General features: G+C 40.2%; 1 protein-coding gene and 1 long non-coding RNA gene across 12 annotated transcripts in view; one reads left to right on the top strand and one right to left on the bottom strand.

Annotated features, from left to right (window-relative positions):
* NTNG1 (netrin G1) overlaps positions 1–13,791 on the top strand; it is a 146,737-nt gene that overhangs the window by 47,141 nt on the left and 85,805 nt on the right. The gene's annotated exons all lie outside the window — the stretch shown is intronic.
* LOC135451307 (uncharacterized) lies at positions 3,346–7,352 on the bottom strand. Its single transcript, XR_010441269.1, has 4 exons — positions 6,931–7,352; positions 4,948–5,068; positions 4,116–4,404; positions 3,346–3,988 (listed from the first exon to the last, which is right to left on the bottom strand). It is a non-coding gene; the product is annotated as an uncharacterized LOC135451307 (long non-coding RNA).

Here is a 13,791-nt window from a genome sequence, read left to right as displayed (position 1 = left end):
CTGAAGTTTTGCTACTTGGATTTACTCAGGAGTGTAGGATGGGGCTGTTTTGCATCCCCTTCTCCAAGGCACAGCAACAAGCAAACACCTGAGCTTTGCTAAGACCAGCACATGCTTGACAGCTTGTCATTGTAATAGTGACAAAAGAGCAGCTGGCCATCAACAAAATAATAAAACTGACAACGAGAGATATTAAAATGCTGTCAAGATGGGCAATGCCTCCAGGCAGAGGTTGTCTTCACCCCTGTTTGGACAATGGCCCTCAGCAAGCTGTGGGCTTGCACCACTCCATGCCATGCCACTGCAGTACCAACATGTAAACAAACAGTAATAATTAAGACATTCAACAGAATGACAGCCAGCAGAAAGATTTATTTCCTCTGCTTAGCTTCAACCATTGTATAAATCTTGTTCACGTAATTGAACTACAAACATTTTACACAGACCTGTGGCATTCAACCCAGTTATGCCCCTTGGATCACTGTGTAAGCTGAAAATTGGCTGCTCTGCTGCAAATAAGAAGCAGGATGACAAACACTGAGTTTAGACTCTTTGACATCTATGATTTTTAATGGAAAATGTGGACTATCCAGTACATAGTCCACATTTGAACACCATTACTCTATAACCTACATTAAACTCTCCTGCAGGGTGATAAGATTCATTATTGTATAAAAGCTAGTCAGAATCTCAGCAAATCTGCCTTTTCAGGCTAATCTCTTGTAGCCATCATCCCATGGCTACCTTCACTCTGCTAGCCTAGACTCAACTAATAAAGCCAGGCATTTGTAGGTGTAGGTATTAAAAAACAAAACAAAACAAAATTCTATTTGTGATGGTGACTGACAAACACAGAGCATCTGAAATGAAGGTGTCCTGAAGGACTTAGAGCCTGCAGTGTAATTTAATTAAGATATCAAAGTGATAGCATTATATCATCTGTGACAGCTATTCTATTATAAAGCATTTCTTTAATTAACAAAGGCAGCACCTGAGAAGGCAAGCACTGGTATGAAACACACTTGCCTTACACTCAGAGAGAAACACAATTACTCCTCAGACTTACTTGAGTCATATTTGTTTTACTGCCTTTTTATTTGCCTTCAGGTGGGACTGAGGCCCCCATTCCCTGTTTTCATGAATTCCCCACAGCCCCAGGATGCTGCAGGGATCTTCTCCTAAGCCTTGCCACACCTGCAAGCTCCAGGAGCAGAGCAGTGACTTTTAGTTTTCCCTCAGTCAAAAACTGCCTCCTCATTTTCCTCCACTGCCATTGGGGGAGCAGCTGATGGCAAAGCAGCTTTGGAGAAGTTCAGTGTGTGCAGAGTTAAAAACTGCTGGGAGGTGACAGGATGATCTGGGGCTCCATAAGCACTGGGATACCTCCTGGAGCTTTTGTTCAATTGCTGTTCACGTTTTTATTCAGTAAGAACATCTGTTGGTTTCAGCAAATTCATGTCTAGGAATTAAATTAATCGAATCTCTGGATGGGATTTGCCTCATTGAAAGAAACTTCAGAGAATTTAAATAAAGTCCTAATAAAATATTTTTTATGTCATAGGGTTGTTTTATGACTACTTAAATATCCCTTCATATATTCAACACAAAGTTTTAAATGGTTTTCTTGCCTGCTTGCAGGTTTAAAAAAAGTCAGAAGTTTCTATTTTTGTAGCATCATATCCAAACATTTGGTATCAGCCAAGTTCAGACACCTGAAAGTATGCAGGCAGTTTCTCCAGGTTTGGGGATTACAGGAACAGGACCCTACAAGAAAATGTTACATAAATATATATATGTATGTATGTATATGTGTGTATGTGTATGTGTATATACATATATATATGTATATATGTATGTATGTATGTATAGTTGTGACTTTAAGTTTCTCCTATATCTGCAAAATAACAATACAAAATGAAGTCTAGAAAAGCAGTCTGAGAAATATGAAGGAACTTGAGTAGGCATAATATCACATGGAGGAATTGATTTTATGATTACAAGTTAGTCAGTACTGTGTTACAGAATATATCCAGATAAGTAGAGAGATACAGAGTCACAAATGTTTGCAAGGAGATAAGAGGTAAACAGTAGATTTTTCTTTTTCTTTAAAGCTCCAATGCAAAGACAAGTATCTCTCCAGCTTTTTGAATAAATTACATTAATACATAATTTCCATAACCTTACTATATCACTGTGAGTTATGAAAATCAAAGATGCCTTAAGAGGCTTGCTTTTTTCTTATATATATTTTAATTATTGACCAGCTTTTTGAACTTGCATGTGCCCACAAAATACTATTAACTGGTGCATTCAAGTGCTGTATAACAGAATTCACAAAAATAATCTCAAATCCATTTAAAATTATTTACAGCCTTATGTTCACTTCCACTATAGGCTAAAACTTGGAGTTATTTTCCATTGATCTCACTGCAGCACTTTCAGTAAATGCCCAGTGAAAAATTAGAAGAAATGAAAATTTAAAAAATCCAAGGGCATATCTTTTGAAGTTGCTTTTTTCTTTTTTACTTTTGCATTAACATATCACAGATGGCCATGTGGAACAGGGTGATTTTGTATGCTGTCTAAAGACATTGTTACAAGCAGAGCTATGCCACTTCTTATCCGTAAAACACTTTATTGGGGCCTGAAAATACTCAGATGCTATATGCTAAGGGTTTTTTATAGGAAGAAATGTAAATGTTGCATACCGTTAAAGAAAGGGGCATCTGGCTCTGGTTTGTAGCACAGTACAGCCTTAAATTCTCTGTCAGATGAGAGAATACCTCACCTGCTCTGAGGTCTTTTATTTTTGCACCCTTACAAGTACTGACTCATTTTATAAACAGATACTTGCATTCTAGTAAGTGCACTTCATACTGGTATGAAGCTCCTTTCATACTAGCTGGAACCTAAAATGCCATTTAAAGATAAATGGTGAGCAGTGCTAGCTTGTTCAAATGACTGAGTCCCTGTAGGAACACATGGAAGCATATCTCTCACATTCATCCCTTTCTGGCTTCAGATGCTGCCTTGCCCAGCTGCCAGCTGACATCAGAAGCACATCCAGGTGTTGGGGAGGGGCTGTCCCTGTCGTGCCCCTCACAGAGGCAGCTGAGGTGGAGCTGGGCTGTCCCAGTACTCTCCTGTCCCTTGGCACCCCGACCTCTGGGCTGCACAGCCAGGACACAGCAGGCTGGTGAAAGGTTTTGACCTTGCTTGCACCTACTGCAGGAAAGAGGATCTGTTGGAAAGTAGTCATACAGTCAACCATTAAGTCATTAAACAGCATTTTTGCTCAAAATTAGTTGAGCAACTAGGCAGGCTGGAATAAGAGAAAGTAATTTTTCACATTTCAAATGGCAGCAGTTAATTGCATTACTCTAGCCAAGGTGTTTCTCTTTATCACATCTTCTGTAAGATGTGTGATGGGTAGGACTGATAGGGAACATAATAGGCTGTAATTTATTACTTCCCAGGGTGGTACAGTGGAAAGAAGCATAGTTAGAGCTTCTCTTATCAACTTGCTCTGTAATAGATTGAAATGTATTAGCATAAAAGGAAACCCTGTCCATAAACTTTACCTTCAGGCACCCCAGCAGGCGACTGTAGAAAGTCTATTTTTACCACTCTAGAAAAATCACATTCAGTCTCTTCTTCTGAGAAACTCCTCCACCTAATGCTTACCAAAAGCCAAATGCCTTTTAGGTTATATTAATTCGACAGTGTTTGTGAGTTACAGTTGTCTTGTCCTAGCGTACACATGCAGATTTAATCTCGGGGTGTGGGGGTTACAGCTCAGAAAAAGGATTGGGGCAGCACAACACCCCCATAGGCAAGCAGCACTGAAATGCCCAGACCACTGCATGGCCCAGGCTGCCCTGGTCTTTTACCAGTTCGTGTGCCATGAATTCAGGACTGTTCCTGGTTACACTGCAGGCATGCAGATGTTCAGGAGGAGACCCAATCTTGCAGAAGTCTTGCCACAGCTCTGTAGGGAAAGAAGCCTCTTCAGATTTGATTTACTTTATAAACAATCTAGGAAGCAAGTTAGCCTCAGTTCAGGGGAGTTGGTTGCATGCTACACATCTGATGAGTTAATTGAAAGTGTTACATACCTTACCATAAGCCTTGCTTGCACTTGAAGATGCTCTTGTTTTACTTTAGGTAAAATATTCACATTCAGGCCTGGGAGGTACTCTGTATCATTTGGGACAATTCCTGAGGTGATGAAATGTTGTTGGGAGTGGTTTTATCCCATTTGCCCTGAGGTGCCCACCTGAGGCAGCAGCAGGGCTCACACAGACATTACACCCTGCCCTCTGCATGGCACAGGAGCAGCTGCTTTCCTTCCCCTTTCAGCAGCGCTGCCACACAACCAGTTGGGCTCTTCCATGTTCCAGTGCGCTATGATGAAATAAGTTTTTTAAGTGACAGGTGGTTAGGAGGCAGTGCAAGCATATACCATACCTGAAGTATTAATTTGCTGATAACAGTATTAATGATTTTAGGAAGTCATTGTATATTTTTCAGAGCTGTGTGGTTATTTTTTATTATGGACATATGTCACGAAGGAAATTACATTACACTCTCCAGCACAGAACTGAACAAATTACCAGTTTGTCACAGTTTGCAACCCTTCCTCAAAAGATAATATATGGGGATTTTTTTTTGATTGAATTACTTATATTGGTGCAGTATCCTAATGTGGATTTGATGAGTGACTTTATTCTTTTTCAAAGCACTATGTACTCTAATTTGAATGTGGAGAGACATCACACAATTCATTGTGAATACTAATAAGACATCCCTTCACTGTATAATGAAATTCAACATTCAAATTTGTCTCTATAACAATTCCACCTTATGTAGGTATACACTGTGACTCATTAAAAATATTTATTTTATCATCCTGACAAACACAAATGAAGGGAAAACAATGTTGCCCACCTTTCAAGAGACATGAGGTGAAATTGGATTTCACTTACAACTGTCATTATTGTTTATGTTCTTTTTCATTCTTCCTTTAAGTGGGTCACATACATGCAAAGGTCCTCTAAGCCTGGAAATCCTACCACAAAACACCAAATTCAACAGAAATGAGTGCAGATTTGGTAGCAATAATAAGATGGGGGGAAGGGGGTTTATAGATATTAGGAACAAGTGTTTCTGCATAATATCAGCAATTCTAATTGTGGTGTTTGACATTCAGTGCCAATCCATTAGCTCTAAAACTTATTAAAAATAGCAATAGATGTATTAGTAGATCCAAAATTGTCAAAAATAATACTGATGTTAAGAATCAGAAATAAAATTACAGTTATTGTAGAAATACAAATTGCATGAGGTCCACGAGCACACAGAACTAATAACACTCTGGAGTACGATGAACAGTGTCTACAGATGCACACAGTCCCAAAAACACAGCTGAGATATCCCTATCAAGAAAAGAATTTCTTCTGTCTCTTTAGTCCATTTTATTTGTTGTCTGGCTTTGCACTCTCTTTTCTCTATGGCATTAGCCATAGCATTAATTAAAATATTTTTCTTTGAAAAGAAAATTGATTAAAAAAATTCTTTTTGAAACAAAGGCCCTTGAGGCAAAGGAAGAGGGTCTGGCTTAGCCACCACTTGTCTGAGCACTAATTACTTCACCTCTTTGTCTGGTCTCTTGCACCTGTAACTTTGTGGGCAGCTGAACATGGTTGTAAGTAATCTGGAGATTTAGAGCTAAAAAGTAGTATGCAAAACATTACATAAACATGCAATATTACATAAGTGTGGATTGAAGTTTTTTTACAGCTTTAAGTGACCTGGTTTTGCTATCCTCATTCACAGCTACTACACTGCATCCTATTCAAACTGGTGTGATAGCACGCAAAATCAAGGACTGTCAAAGCTGGGGAAGACAGCCTGCCTTGGCTTGGAAAGGCTGTCTGATTTCAATGATAACAAAGGAAATGCTAGTCCAGCAGTGGGAAATTAACTGTTTATTGAATGGCACTCAGCATTTCTCTCATTGGGGTGATTAGTAAAACATCAGCTCACTGTTCTGGTAATGCTCTAGTGAATATAGGCATTACTTAGTGATGGTTGTGCAGGTATTTGATTAGACCATCTGTTCTAAAAAGATTACTTCTTTATGAAGAAATAAAATGAAATCGAAGATAACTTTTTTCTAACTGCTTTGCATTACATTTGATGAAAGTTATTTAACTATTGCTACAACTTAGGAATCCTCTTTAGCAATCTCAAAAGTCTCCCACAGAGGAAGCAAGAATCACCCCAGGAAAACTATTAAAGCTGACAGTGGTTTGTCACAGGCAACCATTAATGAATACCGTGGAGGATTTGGTTTTCTTCTGCTCATTGTCTTGCCATAATTCATAGTCAATATCCCACAGATTTTGCAGAATGACTGTGTAGCTGCATATCTAGGCAATCAAATAGCATCTTTTAAGTTGGTGAAGATCACCAGTGAGAAATAAATTGTAAGATCTTGTTTCTGAGGGTGAATACTTAAACAAGAACTCTGTCTCCACAAAGCTAGGAAAGGTTTGGGATTTGGTTTTGTTAGTTTCCCTTTTAACTAGTTCCTAGTAAAGGAGTTGTGCTTTTCTGTGCATGAAAATAGTTTTGTATCAACTTCTTGTCAATCGGAATAGCTTGGTACAGTGCCTTTGGCTATCTGCACTAACACAGCCTGCCACTATTCAGAATAAAACATAAAACCTACAATCACAATGACATAACAAGCTATGCCTTCCATCACACTGCTGTACTTCCCAGCTGTAGCATATTCTACAGTTCCACTTTCAAGAAATAATAAAATTATCAGGCAAAACAAATTAAAAATATACAGCATGCTCACACAGGTGTGTAAATACAGAGGAAGTAAAGTATTTCCAGTAGAAAAAACAGAATTCTTAATACCTGAATTTAGATTGTTGAGTTTGCAACAGCAATACCTGCAGTGCAGACCAGGGTAAGCATTTGCAGGTGCTATGTTTACATCTGTCAGAAAGGAAATAATCTGAATTCGTTGTCCTCAATCCTGCTGCTCTCTGTAAGAATAAAATTATAATGATGCCTTGGGGGGACATATGCAGTGAAATTCATTTTGTTGTGACAAAAATGGTTGTGTCTAAGTCCAACAGACACACACATTCCCTGAGTAGTCTTCTACAACATAACACTTGCACATGCAAGCAGCTATTTTTGTTTGTAAGTGACCTTTCATTCACTTAAGCATCAGTACAACAGCACAGGCATAATTTAGCTCTTTGTTCACTATTTAGGGTGCATTTTCATGTTGCCCTTAAGCCAGTCAATTTATCTGCACGGCTTCACTTCATTCCCAGCTGTTGCATCCCTTCTGGTAGTACCAGTACTCTTCTAGCCAAGCAGTGCATCAGAACAGAGACTGAGCTTAAATAGGGTTTGGCCTGGGGCCCAGGTGGGGCTGGTCAGGGACATCAATCCCTGCTCCCAGGCTGGGAGAGGGGAGACATTAAGGCCTGCAGGGGTCTTCCATGCTATCAAAACCTGTTTCTCAAACTTTTTGGTATGCAGTTTTCTTTTTTGGACCAAAACTCTGAACAAAACCATTTATAACAACAAAGGAACAACAACAAAAAAAAATTTTAGTGTTTCCAGCACCCTGATTTCTCCTGTCCCCACCAGGATGATTTAATTTCTCAGATTTTGATGCTCACTGTGATCACTGATAACATCTGTTCATAATAATGGACCAACTTCCCTCTGCACTGGCTTTTCCTTGCTCAGGAATGGCACCTTTCAGCTGTAATGTTTTAGACTTCTTTCTGCCTTCTCAATGGCTCCCATTCTAATCCATGGATAGCCCAAAGTAATCAGAAAGTGAGCAGGATGAGAGCTGTATCAGAGCACAACAGCTAAGGCAAGGACACCCCAAGCTGTTGTTAGTGGCAGCATAAGCTATTCCCAGCTGAGGACACCCCCTGTACCTCCTGCACTGTTTCCTTGCCAGAGCTCCTGCAGGGCAGCAGGATGGCTGGAAAACTGCCTCAGACACAAGTGCTGAGCTGAGCAGGATGCTGGAGATGGATACCCTCTGCTGCCTTGTCCAAGGAGGGCTCTCAGGGACAGGCTGCTTTAGCCAGGACAAGTGCCACTGTTCTGAGAGAAGGGGATATTATACCCCCTGCATTTCAGTTACTTAAATCCAGGTATTCATCTGGTATAAAAGAAACTCAGTTTTCTTGGAACATTTGCTGTCTTGTTCAGCCAGAGCTCAGCACAGTGGGGTCCCAGCATCAGGCATGGCATGACACTGCAAAACCTATAAATAGGAAAGTGATTATGTTGCCAGATACCTGCTGATGCAAGAGGAAAACACCAATATTGAGTTTCTGAAATAACAAAACCACACTGGGGTCGGTGCCAGTAAGATCTGCCATAAGGTTGTGCCAGAAGGATCAAATGGCCAAAGTTACATCAGCAAGGTTGCCAAGTCAGAGACAGTTTCAGTAGCAGAAAGCTACCAGTGAGGAAAAGAAGGATTTTCACTCCCCAGAAGTGGGTAGAAATATTTCAGTGGAAACAAAACGCCATTTGACTCACAGAGTAAATTGAAAATCATTTTCAAAAAGTAACTAAAGTTGCTAAAAATAGAGAATGTTCTTCTAGGAAGTAAATGCCTTTGGCAAATGCACCAATGCATTTGGTGCTGCAAATATTAAATATTTTCCTATGCAGCATTTTCAATCCATAGTATTGAAAAGAGGCAGTAATCTGAGAACTGTTCTGCATGCCAGGAATACCTTCACATGATCTACCAAAAGGCTTTGCAAGCAACAGTACAATATAATCAGGGATTACCGAGTTCATCACGCAAAAGCATTTCTCTCTAATTCTGCATCTATATGTAAATTTGGTGTAGGATTCCATACCTCGTGGAGGTGTTGTCATGAAGAATAATTAGCTAGGTTTGTGTGCCACACAGCAAAAGTGCCAGATTTTTAGAGGCTTAAATATCATTTCTAAATCTGAGTTACGAGGGCCTTCTTACACCGAGTTTGTTTCACGATCAGGACCATAATCTACAATGTACTTTCAAGCTTAAAAGTGCATGAAGTTGTTAAGCATTATTGTCTATTTTTGTCCAGTCACATCCTCCCTGGTTTAATCTTTTTAAGTCTCCCCAGAAGGTATTGATTTAAACATGCTTTTATTCTCTTTTTTGCTCATTTTGAAGAATGTACATTGTTCAGCCTGCAGCTCAGAGTTCAAAGTGCTAGTCTGGGCATCCAGATGCCTTCGCTTGGGAGCTCTTGAAAGAGCATCAAATCTTCCACTCAGGTTTTAGCACTTTTTCTTTCTTAACTTAAATCACTTTAACTTAAAATGCTGTCACTGCAGTGATGAAAGGCTGTTGATGGTAAAATGTTCTTGTCTACAGCCATTGCTGTCATCATCACAGCAGTAATTCTGCAGACATTGACCAAGACGCTCTCAAACCAGCTAATGGATGTAGTGGCTTTGATAACATCAATTATCATGCACCAGATCCTGGACCTTGCCAGTCCTCCACCTCACTGACTGTTTGCCTTTAGCAGAACAACACCTTATTAGGTGTAGTAGTATCTCACAATTAATGGTTTCATAATCTGGCTTTGTCAAGGTAAACAAGTAATTCCTGGTTAAAAACCACATGCAACATGTAAGCATTAGGGCAATTGCTGCTGTTAGCTATTACTGTCTAATTAATCACTTACAACGTACAGCATGCACCAAGTGAATTAATTGTAATGATCTTTTGAAAAGGAAAACAGAAATACTCCATTATTTCTAAAAGTGTGACTTGAATGTGGTAATTTACCACACAGCCACACTCCAGACATAAGGGAGGCTGTATTTATTTCTTGTCTCGTGCATCTGATCTAATTACCTTGTGGCAGTGGTATAAAAATCAGTTGAAGTGACTCACTCCTTGAAAATTTACTTTGGTTCTTTTTAAGTCTTGGCCAGCTTGACCTCAGCAGCCTTCACCAGTTTGAAAATGCAAGTTATAATCCTCTGTAGGGATTTAGCCAGGTGTCCATTACAGCATGAAATCTGTGATACAGCTTCCAGTCTTCACGCTACAGAAGATTTAAGGCCCTCTGTCTTTGTTCCTCAGTGAGAAAGTCCATGAGGTCTTAATGTGGACAGGGAACACATTGAAAGGAGCAACATCTTCAGCTGAACCCTGAGCCTGAGTGGGTGCCACTGAGGAGCTGCACAGGTGAGAGACCAGAGGCTTCACCTGAACAGCAGCACCCAAACTGCAGCCCTTGAACAGCAGCTGCAGCACTGCTGCTGCTCCCCTGCTGACATTGAGAGGTCACACTGCTGCTGGACATCTGGTTTTGGCCTAAATCCTCACCCTAGGGTCACTGTGCTGGTCCTGGAGAGGCTTTTGGTAGGACACACTGCTGCCCAGGGGGAGCAAGGCCAGGTGAAGGAAGGCCTGTTGTGGCAATTTTATGTTTCCCTTGGGATGCCTTTTGCAGCTGCAGTGTGCCTGGAGCTCTGGGCTTTGTGGTTTTTGGAACCCTAACCATAGGTGTAACCCTAACCCTAGGCAGTAAATGCAGACTAGGGCTCAGGCTGTTTGCAAGGAAAAAACTGTGGGAAAAAGCAAGTGTCCCAGCCAGGGACACTTGCAGAGCACCTCCAACACCAGTATAAAAGTTCAAGCTGCCTGGCTCAAAGAGACATTGCTGTGTCCTAAAACAAACTAAAGCCAGCTAGTTGAGGGGAAACCTACTGGGCCCAGTCAGCCTACTCAGGAGCTTTTCAGGTAACTCTGCTTTTTCCGGCCTGGGCTGAATGTGGTGGAGTCATGTGATATGGCCACATGTCCTCACTGTGCCTGCAAATCAGGTACCTCCTCCTAAAACCAACACTTAGACCATGGCAGTAGTTTCAGTAATATTTTCAATTTCATGAGCAGCCAAAACCAAAATTAATAGCAGCTTAATTTGACTGCCTGCAAGGAGCTATCTAATATCAATCTCCCATTGCTGTACAGGAAAATAGTGGGTTGTTTTAGGTGGTCATGGTTGAGGTGTTGGGAAAGACTCAGCTACCTTTTATGCTAATTGGCACTAAAGTGTTTAGAAGTATTTATCAGTATTTAATTATTTAAAACTCTCTTAATGGCTTAAATATAATTTTGAAAAGTTGTAAATATTTTCCACCTTGTTCTACTGAAGAGCTGTGTCTTGGAAGGCTTAAATGAAGATCTATTTACAGCTGCCTGCTGGGCACAAAATTACTTAGAGATGCGAAAGGTCTGATCCTTCAGATGGCCCCAACACAGACTGAGCTTGGTTTTCACAAATTGGACAAAGTTTGTCTTTGTTGTATTCATTTTACTGAGACAAAAGTCTTAAAGAGGATTATCACAGAGATCAAGGCATTAAAATATGTAACTAATCTCAGTTACATTAATTGTTTTCATAATAACATGTACTGAGGGACATTTGTGTAGAGTAAGACCCTTTTAGACTGTTTTGGTAATGTAAGTATGACTTACCATGCAAATTACATTTAAGATTAATTAGAAGCAGTTAAAAGCCAAGTTGCAAGCAGAGAAAAAGGGAACCTGATTCCAAGCCTCTGAAGCAATAATTATATTAAATATTTCAAAATTACATCAGCAATTGCCATGTCAGTAGACAGAGGGGAATTTACATAAACTCATAATTTCTCTCCTCCTTTTAGAGTTCAGGACACTTATTTTATTGGCTTATAATCAGCTTAGATTTTTTTCTCCTAATTTTTACTTTCAAGCACTTGAACTCCACACAGGTTATTTTGGTGTCATCAAATCATTCACCTCTTAAAAGAGAATTCTGTGCCATAAAATCAAAAGAATAATTAAGTTCATTGGTGAGGATACACCTGAAGCTTTCATTAGGATTCTCATTTGCAGTGATGTCCTTACCCCAGTGTTTCAGTGGCAGGTTGTGACACTGCTGTTACCACTGGGAAGAGTTTCAGGTGCAGGACAGGACAGCACTGGGATTCTGACCTATTTCTCATAATACTCTGCCATTAACGGGAATAATTTCATCTTTCCCTAAAAAGCTTTGTGCACAGGGTTATGGACTGCATTTCAGTTGCAAGCTAGGGCTGCCAGCTCTCACTGTCATACTGTATTCACATTAGCTTGTTGAGTGTTTTTAGAACATCCTCTCCCAGTTATTCTCTGATTGTGTTGGCACCTCAGCTTTTGCTAAAACATAAAAGATAAACGGCAAAGGGAGTAAAATAAATCAACCAATAGAGAGAAAGAAACACCACATCCCATACAACCTGGGTTAGCTGCTGGAAGTCATGAAACATGCTTCCTCCAGCATCCAGGGACTAAGGGATCAGAGTAGCTTTAGTTTTTAGCACAAAGAGTCACAACAGACTCAGCGGTTGCTTTTGGAGCAGGAAACTAAAGCCATCCCTCAGCAGTGCTTAATGCACCTGTCTGGCTGCACAGGAGCATTTATTTGTTGGGTTTTGATACCTGTGACTGCCCAGTGCAGTTGCTTTTGCCAAAGCAGAAGCATAAAGCATATAGATTAGAGGTACACAGATCTAAGTGATCAGATTTTTCTGGGCAACCTCAGACAGGTGTGACTTACGCAATCTGAGCATCTTCTGATAAACTGATATTTACATATAGCCAAAGGATCTGGAATTTTACAGATTTCACAATATATATATTTTCCCTGAGGAAAATAGGCTTGGTGAAGTTAGCAGATTCTACCATTTCTATCTGGTATATTAAATGGAGCTTAAATATTTAAAAATTCTGTGTTTTCTCTCTCCTGCTTGAAGCTTACTTTTAATTTTCACTGTTTTATTCAAAAGGAAGGCATAGAAATAGCAACCATGAGCTTGAAATCAGAGCTGTAACAGATTATAGACAAAATTTTGCAGAGTATTTCCAGTTACAGCTGGTTTTCAAATGACCCGTTTTGTTGTCATGTAGTTTTTTTCCCTAACTTCCAGTCCCAGTCAATCGTTGTCAGTTTTAGCACTTCAGCTGTATTAACAACAAAGGGAAAGAAAATAGCATTTTCCAACCCAGGTAAGAGGAAGTTGCCAGTGGGGAGGTCAAAGTGAGTGCAGAAGTTCTTTTGCTCGTGTTTTGTGGGAGTATATCAAGGAGCAGAGCAGTGGCCAAGGTGGAAACTCATGTTTGAAACTTGTTTCCACACTGGATAGCACTGAGTCACTTCATTGCCCTCAGGCTTTGAGATGGAGAGAAGTATAACTGCAATTACAAGAAAAGAAAAGGTTGATCATCATGCCAGGGCTTGTTCTCTTTTCAGGGCAGGTGCAGGGAGCTCTGAGTAATGACAATAACACCTACATTAATGACCTCATCGAGCTCTGCCACGTATAGGCATGTGCATATTTTCCCCCAGCAGTGCTGACTGTCAGTGAATAGAGGCTTCTTCCACAATCTGAGTATCAGGTGGAGGGAAGGACAGAGAGAGGAGCAGTTGCTTTCTGGAACAAACACAGAATGAACAAGTAGCAAAATACTAACGTACTGTTGAAAGCTGAAATTAGATATACGTGATTCAGTGCAGTCTACAGGGTCTGATATCTTGGCAACTGCCGCAAGATATCCCCAATCTGCAGACAAAATAGCCTTTGTGAAGAAGCAGAAGATTGTAGTGTGAAAGTTAATGCATCAAAAGGCCAGAAAGAGAATAATTCACTTTCACCTTGCTCCAGAGGACAAGCAGCAGTAAAAGCTGTGCA

Source organism: Zonotrichia leucophrys, chromosome 8 (assembly GCF_028769735.1).
Source record: "Zonotrichia leucophrys gambelii isolate GWCS_2022_RI chromosome 8, RI_Zleu_2.0, whole genome shotgun sequence".
NCBI lineage: Eukaryota > Metazoa > Chordata > Aves > Passeriformes > Passerellidae > Zonotrichia > Zonotrichia leucophrys.
This window is presented reverse-complemented; position numbering and strand designations above follow the sequence as displayed.